Genomic DNA, 8,968 nt, shown 5'->3' with positions numbered 1-8,968 from the left:
ATATTGGTATATATAATCGTGTTTCATGATATTATCCAGATGGCAAAAACATGTCATTAGCTGTATACCATGCGTAATATGACAAGAAAAGAAACCTACTTTTTATTCCAGATTAAACGGTAGCAATATAAATACAAAGATATTTTTAGGTATATGCTATCAATTAATCGGATGGAGGCAAAAATATAGACCTCTCAGTGTCTCGTATATTTATATTTCATCATCAATTGTTCAATTGATAGTACCCGACGTTGATGTTGGCGATTGGGCATTTTCAGTCACCATCGGAGCAATGCTTGTACTCCCCGCTTTGTAAGGACCAATGAAAGAAAGGACTACGGGTAGTAATAGAAGAGCATGTGTTATACCTAAGAAAATGACAAGAACCATAACTTTAAAAAAAGAAAAAAATATATCAGAGGAAGCGCCTATAAGAACGGCAATGCCCAAAAATGAGGATGCAAAACCCTGGAACACGGGACCACCCGATCTTAGTATTGCTTGTTCTACTCTCTCATCTCGAGTGCATCCGTCTGAGATCATAAACCCATGACATATATGAGCGGTGAAATCAACCGAAAATCCAACACTCATTATGATATGTATCATGGTTATAGAACTAAGAGTCATCTCAAGAAATGGAAGAAAGCCGAACAATCCGACCATGATCATTATCACCGCTACTGTGATATACAACAAAAGGAGGGGATGTGGCATAAATAGAAATGTCACAAGGAAAACAGTTGCCACGGCAACTCCAACCGTTTGCAGTGTTTGAGGCAGAATGGCAACATATTGCTCAAAGAAGATGAAAGCGGGAGAAAAAGCAAATGATGGTAAAGAAGAGGACTTTGCTGCTTGACGCATATCCCTCATTAGCGTCGCTTGCTCTGGTGTAGATTTGAGTTCATTTGACAAGACATAAAATCTAGAAGCTGAGATTACATTACGCCCAGAGTCGATAACTATATCATTCTTGTAGGATTGGTAGGACATATGGGTCAAAAACTGAGTTATTAAATTGTTCACAAAATCAGCCTCTGACGAATCATTATAAAACGGTGATTGTTGAAATGCTGAGAGCCAATTAATTTCGAAACTTTGCCTTACCTGGGAATTCGATTTTGCATGTTTAAGAAGAGACGTTATTTTCTGTTGGGTGTTTTGATCAGAGTACAGAACATTTTCACTAATAACAAAAGAAACAGGAGTGAGGGAAGGAAAATTATCGTCAAGCCAGCGCTGATGTTTATGGTAGTAAGAAGAATCTGACACAAGAGATTTTAGTTCTAGGCCCTCTTTCATAATTGTTACCCCATAAATTGATGCGGCAAGGTAACCTGCAAATAAAAACAATATAATAATTTTGCATGGCAATTTAAGAACGATTTTAGGAACCAGCCAGCCGGGAAGTTTGTCTAGATGGCTCTCAGCTTCACTTCGTGTCTTTGACGCTGATCCAGCACAACAAAGGATGTAGCTCCTGTCTCTTCTAGCATTTATGGCTTCATCCTTAGTTAGAACGGGCATACAAGTCATACAGTGTCTATTTTCTGCCATGCGTTTTTCATGAAGTGTCAAACAAGCCACGAAGAAGGTCACCTAATTTACGTAGCAAAATATAACAGCTACGCCTGAAAGATATGAACCCTGACTGAGAAAGCTTGTCGTAAAATCGATTAACTTTAGTAAACTGAATATCGTTGACTGTATCGTTTATAAAGCAAATAATAATGTTCGTATATATAATTACATTTTAAGCGTAATGATATTGACATAACAATGAGTTAAAAACTTTTATCATTTAAAAAAGTTGTTTTTTTTAAAGTATATTGTATTTCAGGTATTGTTCAAAATGGAGTATAATTTCAGATTGTATGTGCTAAATTAATTAGTATATTAATTTAACTTTAACGAAAACATTCCATTGAATTTATTTGTGATTTTCAGTAAGAAAGATGGCGGAGCCAATACCTGTGTATATACAGAAGTTTCTGACACTTAGGAAAACAGAGGAGGCACCAGCAGTGAAAGCGAGGAGGTCAGTTAAAGAAGTGATGGTGATTGCCACTCCACTGGTTCGTAATGTCTCAGCGATCCTCTCTTCTACAGATGTTTTATCATAGGCTCCAGCAAGACCAGACAGCAAAACAAACATATCATCAACACCGATTCCTGCATCAAAACAGAATCGTTAATGAATCACTAGTTCTACTTCAAATGACTATTCCATTACAAATTATAGAAGCTAAACATTCATACATAGAACACAAAAATACAGTCATTTTTTCTTTAAATTTAATAATGTAATATAACACTTATTGTAAATGACAAAGTTGGGGAATAACATTGTGTATATGCATATCAAGTATAAGTGTTGGGTTAATCGTTTAAAGATTCCCCTTTGGTGCCAAATATTCCGACGCTCAATCCCTTTGTGTTCATAAGTATCTGTAACAAAACGATTCGAATACTGAAATGTATCCTATTTGGTGCATGTTTTAAATTGCGGTTTTTAATGCAGAGCCAAATTATTATGTACCAGTAACTTATATGACATATGTGTATGTCTTATTAAGATGGATATTCATCCCTTAAAATATCAACTAGGTGACAATAAGACAGATTTATAGCATATATTTATGTAAAGAAAAAAGTTATTGATTAGATTAGAGCACCATAAGATTTGAGGCTTCTCACTTCAGTATACAAATTACGCCAATCTTTTCTCAATTAATGAAAATATATTACCTATCATTAGAAATGGCACCACTCCAACAATGTTCGCAAAGCTTACTCCACAGGCACTAACAATTCCGAAAGATGCAGCAATGGCCATTCCAGCTGCCAAGACTCCGCAGCAACCAAGATGGGCTCTTTGACCTACACTATCACATCGTGCTGAAGTGGTGGCAATGTAGGCATAGACAATCATTAGGACAAGGTTCACCACAAATAAGGTTATATCACCAGTTACGTTTTTGTCTATCTCTTTTTCAAGTGAATCTGAATGTGCATAACTTATATCGAGTATATCTGACTGAAAGGTCTGCATCTTGGAAATAAATTCATCTTGCCAAGATATCACTATATCTTTCTTGATGTCTGTTCTGATATGAAATATCATAAGAAGCATTTGCGCAGAGATTAAATGAGACCCGTTTGATAACAAAGCACCTACCAAGCCTTCGTAATATACTGGACCAAATGTATTGTGGTAAAAGTACGGGTAGGTTATATTTTTATCGGATACTGCTGTTTTAAATTCAGTTGAGAAGAAAAAAGTACCGTCTACTACGCAACCAAGACTGTTTCTGGCACAAACGTTTGCAAAGGTATTGTTAGAACCATCATGATTAATGGCTATCTTGCTTATGTAGTTGAAGAGAATTTCTAATTCCTCGAGAACAGAAATGTTTAAAACGTTTCCATTTTTAGCCCTGGCTATCACCTTTGCATTGCGTCCAATACTAGCCAATTGGTGTGCTCCGGCGAAATTCGAAGTAGTTGGATCGCCAAACCAGGATTTGACCTTTGCACTGTCCTGTGTAGCTTCGCTATTGATAGGGGTGTACAATGTAGTCACGTCCATTTCTATATGTAGAGATACTAAGCCGATTCCAAGAAGACCATTCATCAAAACGCTCACTATTATGATTTTCCATGGGTGTCTGGCAGCGAGACGACCGTAGCTAGAAAATACATTTCCTATTTTCTCTTCGACATTGGAATAGAATGTACTGCACTGCATTCTTGTTGAATTTTAGCGATAAGTTCTGCGAGTAATAATAATAATAATAATAATAATAATAATTCGAAGAAGAAGAAGAATAATTACTAGCGAACAATTATAAAATGAATGAAAAACTATGTACGAAGATTGAACAAAATAGTAAAAACAATAAGCAAGCAAGTTATGACATTAAAAGCCAACAGAAACTGCAAAAACATCAGGTGTAATAGAAATAAAACAAATAATTTATTTCCCAAAATACAAAGTGAAAATTGTCAAAGGAATTTACGGTATTGTGAATTAAATCCCAAATAATTCTATCACAAGAGTAGTCTTGTAACAGTCTTAATACGTTTCGTATCCCAACTAAAACCTTATTTTGTATTAGGATGACAACATGATTCTTACTCCACATATTAGTCTACAAAATAAGAAAACAGCTTTGTTCAGGCTACAAAATCTTTTTAATTATCGATTTAAAACGATCGGACCTGTCATTGAATCATCGTCGTCGTCAGACAAAATAGGATTGTCTGAGAAAAACTCACTTATCAAGTCTACTCTGATTTTTTGAATGTATTACACACAGCGTTTTACTATACTTAACCGACACATAATTTTACACAGCCACCTGTCGAGAGATTTTAAAGTGTCAACCTTTGCTTTTATATAACTCTCATGATCATGAGAAAACAAGTACAAGTTAGTTTTGCCACTAATAACAAATCCATGTATTAGAACTTTGATGAAATTCCCATTTTAGACTATTGAGTTATCGACATAACAGTTTTTAAGTTCCTAACTAACTGTGATCTTTGTGTATTTGTCTTGTGATATCGAATTGTAAAGATTATCAATAACATTAGAAATCGAATCTTTAAGCCAAAGAAGATTACTAAAATGCTCTGAAGTTTCTGAGCGAGATAATTTTATCATATTTCTGTTTTTGAAATACGTGTTGTACTTTTCATCGTCAAGCGTAAATGTCGTATGCTTACATCGGAAAAGAATTTTTTATCCTTAACTTAGTATCCACAACTGTAACATATTCCATATTTCATATTTCACACTGAATTTTACTATCCTTATTTTTAGAAATTCACATAAAATAATACTATCCTTATTTTTACAATTCACACAAAAATTACTCAATATAGTTTTTCAGCTTGTATGGCATTATATCAAATTGCAAATCATCTTCAACACGTAACACCTGAAATATTCGACGTTTAACAGATGTGTCTGTGAGCTTAGCATTATTTTCAACACTTATGTTCTCTTGTATGAGAAAGCTTTTGAAACTCATGATAATCTATTTTTCAGTCTCTCTTGTTCTGTCATTTTGCCACCATGAAATTTTGCTTTTTTTCCAAATATTTTCTTTATTTAGCTCAGTCAATGTATTCATCAACAACGCCTCAACATTTAATAATTGTTTCTAACAGTCTCTTACATGCCAGTATTTACTAATTAAATTAGTAACCAACAAACAAACAATTTGAAATAAGACTATGACAAACTTCAAACACAAACCCTTGAGAAAAATTATTAATTTGATTTGTTTTTGTTCCGCTAATCGATAGGTAGCCACACTTAGTTTAATTTCCAACTTTTTTTATTTTTTATCATTTTGTATAATTCGTCTGTCGTTGGCCTGGTATAGATTATATACAGGATGTGGTTGAAACTCATATTGCAATGACAAATTGGTGATATTATTGTCAGATGCCTGTCCATTTATATGATAAACTATCATTCCGTCTGGAACGTCGTCATTAGATTACGTCCAGATATAATCATGTACAATCTTCGCCTTATGCTCTGTATCATCTTCGCATTTTTCTCGAATTATATAACCAGCCGGAGTTAATACTTCAATCGAAGTTTTTGTTGTTATATTTAACACAGTGCCAAACTTATTGCGAAGAACAAGTTATATCTAGGATGATTCCAGATATTTCCTGGCACATTACGAGGTCGTTCAAGATAATAGGTATTTCATATAATTATTCCATCTTTAACTATTCCGTTTTCCAAATCTCTAATTTTCCTCTTTGTATCGTTCTATTAGATAAATATAAAACAACAGATATAGCCATGTTGAAATTCAGTGACATCGCAAAGAGAATCTAGTTCATGCCAAAAACCTATCAATCTAATAAAATTGCAACCCAATCAGACGCCTACGTCAGAGCAGCTTGCTTATCAGCAACAATGCTAGGAAGTTGCTGATCCTTATATTAAATTTAGATCTAGGACATATTTGATGTCGTAGTCAGATGAGATATTTCAGGAAAATATGCAAAAATATCGATTAGTACAGCATCAGGATCGGACTGGAAGTTTGTCAAAATAATAAATGCTATTTCACAGTATGAAATATAATCCACAGAGAGATGGCTCATATGTCGATATGGTAACTAAAAACAATACTGGAAAGGCAGCAATAACGTCATAAATACTTCCGATTGGTATCATTAGCAGCGTTATTTCCTGCACGAGATAATCCTTATCGAGTATCAAATTATATTAGTCATGTCAACATCTAATCTTTTGTGTGATTGAGTTTCCTATTTCTGAAAATCAAATTCCAAAATTTGAGAAACAAAACAAACTTCTGTTATCAGGAGGTGTTAATGAACAAAACATATATCCCAGATGCATCAGCTATCGAGCATAAAAACAGCTGTAAATGTATTGTTTTATAAAAATCATCACGCGTGGATCAAGAACTTTAACTGGCTAGTCGAAGGTCAGAATAACAAGCACAAGGAAAATACATATTTCTGTTTCAGATGCTTGCACTGATGTAAATCGCAGCTGGTTCTCTTTTTCATCTCGATTACTGCTCTGATATACAGCGTATATCTTTGCCTGGAGAAGAAGAATAAAATTACAATTTACGAAGTTGCAGACACATTTCTGAGGGGGAATAAACGATCACCACCTCATTGCTGGAAAGTTTTATCGTGCAGCACATAACAAATGGAATTTAAAATATACCGCACGGGATTTCGTTCATGTTTTCTTTCATAATTTCAGATGATATGAGGGCTCATATTATAGTTGAAGAACTCGTTAATAAAAATATAATTCAAAGCCTACAAAATAATAACAAAGATAAAATAAAGTGTATCCTAAACAACACTGTAAAGTATATGTCATTGACACTCGGCAAGATAAGAGTTATTTATATTTGCAGTTTATGGCAGCGTCGCTATGGCAAATTTGATAAGTTGACTGAACATTTCGGTGAAACTACTTGTAGTTTATTGACACGAAAGGGAATTCTTCCTAATGAGTATCTCGATAATTGGAATTTGATGAAACAAATTTACCTGACAAAGATATGTTTTATTCTCGGTTAAATGTTGAGTGTTTTAGTGATGATGATTATGATTATGCTCGATCGACATGTGACTCGTTTGGCTGCAAATTCTTATGTGATTATCATGGCTTATGTCATATCACAGATGTACTGTTATTCGCAGATATATTTGAACATTTCAGAAATGTCAGCGCTTTTAACTACGGATTTGACTCAGCTTGGTATTATATTCTGCATCTGGACTAAGTTGGTATGCATTACTGAAAAATAACAAACAAAGACCGGAGTTTTTAACAGGCCCTGGCGTGTTCAACTTTATAGAACGTGGAATCCGAGGTGGAATAAATGTCATAACATAAAATATGTCAGGACTAATAATAAATATACATACTACTAGCATCAGACAGATGCATCAGGTTTTAAAGCCAATTCTGTTCCCAATAACCTGTATACATAAGAAATGTCGGAGTCAATGCCATATGACATTTTCATATGGATCAGTGAAAAAAGTTATTTTTTTTATCAAACGGATAAAATCATAACAGGGGGATGTAAAAATCTTGATGTTACTTTGTTGAAGCTTATCTTGACCATCCAGATGAGATTCACGATGCGCATAATGACTTTCCATTTTGTCCATGGTCGATGCTGATGGATTACAATTTATTGTCTGATGAACAGAGAAATTATTCGCAGGTTAAATCTTGTTTTCAAACGAGTTCCTAATCAGTTTGACAACTGTAACAGTATAAATGTTTTTAAGAAAGCTGTTGATCGTAGCCTAGTATTAAGAAAATATTATCCCGTGTTAAAATTAAATCATTCGAGATGGATGAAGGGTTATATTGACTCAAACACAGCACGACGAACAGTTGTAACAACGGAATTCGTCAATTCATTGGACAATTCGAAAAACAAATTGCAAGCTAATGAATAACAGCGGTTTTGGTAAGACCTTTGGAAAATATCAGAAAGAGAGTCGTTATTTAGATCGTCAATAACGTGGAACCTCGTATTTAACTTGTAGCATATTTGATGAACATTGAGCAGCCATGCAACGAAGAAAGACAAATCTAAAGCTGAATAAGCCAGGTTATGTTGGAGAGGCAGTACTTAAGATATCAAGGTGGTTAAAGTTCCAATTTCATTAGGATTTTGTTAAAGATAAGTGGCCTAATGCAGAGTGTTATCTGCAGACACTGACTTGCTTATGTACAATGTTGTTGATGCTGTTGTGGGGTTTAACGATATTTTCAGCATACGATAGGCTATACATGGCGGCCAGTATTAATGGTGGAGGAAAAACTCGGAAAAGCCCTTGAAAGAACCACCGACCCAGGAGAAACTACTGGCAAGCTTTCTCACATCCCCACATTTTCTGAATCCGAGACTCGAATAAGCACACGCAGAGGTGAGATGGCAGTGATCTGTAACGGAGAGCGCTTTAGAACACCTAGCCACTCATGACCCCTATGCAAAAGGTAGAAACTAATGATATTTGCAAAGACTTGTATGATAACCGAGAGCTACTTGATCTTTCAGATTATCCACACACAGAAAGCAGCGGATTGCACTACGACAATAATACAAAAGTAATAGGGCGGTACAAAGTTTGTTCCAAACGTTGAATTCATCGGATTGCGTAATAAAATGTACGGTCTAAAACTATCTGATAATAAAATTAAGAAACGATCGAACGGAATAAGAAGAATTTAGTCGGTAAGGTCATAGGATTCGATAAGTATAAAGCTGCATTAGACGAAATTTCTGTTAAGCTGAGATGATGGCAAAAAATTGTGACTGATGTTTTCATAAAATCTGCTCTGTGTGATTTTGATAATAAGAAATAATGTACTGATGGGATCAATACATTTGCGCTAAGATATAAAATGTCTGATGTCGACTTA

The 8,968-nt window shown here is 34.7% G+C and overlaps 1 pseudogene; it reads right to left on the bottom strand.

Moving 5' to 3' along the window:
• Positions 1 to 230: 230 nt before the first annotated feature.
• On the bottom strand, positions 231 to 3,751 carry LOC149774770 (patched domain-containing protein 3-like; annotated as a pseudogene).
• Between the last annotated feature and the right edge of the window lie 5,217 nt (positions 3,752 to 8,968).

This window comes from Sinohyriopsis cumingii, unplaced genomic scaffold, assembly GCF_028554795.1.
Source record: "Sinohyriopsis cumingii isolate HCF-2022 unplaced genomic scaffold, ASM2855479v2 utg000160l, whole genome shotgun sequence".
NCBI classification, from domain to species: Eukaryota; Metazoa; Mollusca; class Bivalvia; order Unionida; family Unionidae; genus Sinohyriopsis; species Sinohyriopsis cumingii.
This window is presented reverse-complemented; position numbering and strand designations above follow the sequence as displayed.